Here is a 2500-nt window from a genome sequence, read left to right on the forward strand (position 1 = left end):
GTCTACAATCACTTGACCCGCACAGTTAATGTTAGTGTACTGAATTCGTGATTTTAGGTTGCACTGATGAAAGGGTTACATTAAGTGCAATTTTGTGTTCGTGTGTTTTTAGATGTGAATTTCTCTTTCCTGCACATAATGCAATTTTTTTCTTTTCTTTTCGAACAGGTATGTGATTTGGATCGAAATCGCAACAACGCTGGAGAGTTCGTGCAAGTAATCTTTCTGTTTTATTTCTTGAACTATTTCGAGCCAATTTCTACATCCATCTTTATGGATATCAAGCGTGTACTGTATTTACCTCATTTAGAGAACATGCCGTTATTGCTGGAGTCGCAGGTTCGTTTCAAGAGAAGAGTTGAAATTCTAGTCTCTATTTACCTAGTTACAGATGAGGGTTAATCTGTGTTTCACCTGCAGATTCGTAATTAAATTCGTAATGAATCATTTATTTGTGGAGTAATTGTTGTGACTTCTGCTGACACCGTTATTTGACCATTGTTGTAATAATTATATAAACATCTATTTAGAGAAAGCTAACTATAAATACCTCTGAAAAAGAATGTTGCGAGATTTTCCCAGAAATAAAAGCGGTTATGCCAACTTTATAAATGTTGTGCACACGCACACGCACGTACTCAAACACAGTGAAGGATCGTCTATTGGGCAAAGATTTCTTTTTAATATGAAAACGACATTTGTTCTATATACACGGAAGACCTGCTGCTGAATGGTTTTCCACTGGAGAGAGAGAGAGAGAGAGAGAGAGAGAGAGAGAGAGAGAGAGAGAGAGAGAGAGAGAGAGAGAGAGAGAGAGAGAGAGAGAGAGAGAGAGAGAGAGAGAGAGAGAGAAAGCGTTTCATGAAAAATGAGCAAGCAAGGTGACGTGTCCTGACCCTTGAAGTAAAGAAACTTCTTGTTCCAACTTAGGAGATAAATGAACGCTCATGAAAAATGCTTGTATCCCGTCCGTTCTCTTACTGTTATTTATTTCTTAGAAGAGGCTTCTTTACCATTAACTACAGTTCCGTTTCAGATTTCTCTCGCTGATAGTGCTAAAAATAATATTGGAGGGTTCATTAGTCTTGCTTAGGTCATTAACACTTCTGCCTGCTCATGTAAGAGGAAATAAGTAATCGAATTTAAATGAAGACCATTAATTTTTTTATGACGATGCTTTAGAAATATTATATCGCCTTCAAACGTGAAGATTTTTAAATAAAAAGGAAGGAATCACATACGAAAGCAAGAATGTACATAGTCAAAGGCAATACATATGGATAAACTTACATAAATCATCGTTTAACAATCCTATTTATGTAAAAGATGATGTCGGTTTGAGAATAAAACTTTAGGAGTAATGTTTAGGGGTCAGATGGTCGGATAAGGTCAGAGGTGAAACCAGAAGGGAAATTATTGAGGTTTCACAAGTAGATGAGATGATAATGAGAGGAGGTGGAGATGGTTTGGTCATATCCTTCGCACACACCCGAGAGAACAGTACCTGGTAATATTAGAGAGCCGAAGACAGATGGGAAATTAGACCACCTTGGATGAAAAGTATAAGAATGCAGGCCGGAGATGAGTGGAGATATACGGAAGATAAAGCAAGAAAGACATGAATGGTGGAGACTGCTTCACGTGGCATTAGATGCGATAATGAACATGGATATTAGACGGAGAACTAAAGTTGAATGATGCAACTATTCTTTTCTCAAGGTGCTGACAATTTGGCACAAAGTACATACCTCAAAATGATGAGAAAAATTGAGGTAGATGACAGATGATAAAAGCAATGCACTGACATTCATGTTAAAGAATCCTCAGTAAGTATTTATCTGTGTCCTTAAACAAAGGTTATTAAATGTTCAGTCTTGAAGCCTAAGTTTCGGGGGCATCACAACTTCAAAGACAAAAATCGAAAATTATTTCGTAATATGGATGAGCGAGAATGAAATTGGTATCAGCTATTAAACATGGAACTTGCTCCACTGGAGCACGAAGACATTAATATCCCCATCGTGATGAGCATATAATACAAACCTGATATTAGTATATGTTGGGTTCAAGCACAGAGGCTCAAGTTTTGTGTGCGCCCCAGTTTACGGCGTAGTGAGTAATTTCTCTCGGAGATTGTAAAATCTTCCGATGATATGGAGATTTACGACGATTCGGCATGCATGCGTTACGGGAATTAGTAGAAATACGGCAACTCCATTTTTTTTTCAACGCTAGATAACTATCAGTCAATTATACCGTAACGGCTGATGTACATTTGATAAGTGTTCTCTTTCGCGGTGTCTTTTCCAAGTAAGGGATTATACAATATATATATATATATATATATATATATATATATATATATATATACATAATTTATATATATTTATATATATATATATATATATATATATATATATATATATATATATATATATATATATATATATATATTTATATATATATATATATATATATATATATATATATATATATATAT

Source organism: Macrobrachium nipponense, chromosome 6 (genome assembly GCF_015104395.2).
Source record: "Macrobrachium nipponense isolate FS-2020 chromosome 6, ASM1510439v2, whole genome shotgun sequence".
In the NCBI taxonomy this organism is placed as follows: domain Eukaryota; kingdom Metazoa; phylum Arthropoda; class Malacostraca; order Decapoda; family Palaemonidae; genus Macrobrachium; species Macrobrachium nipponense.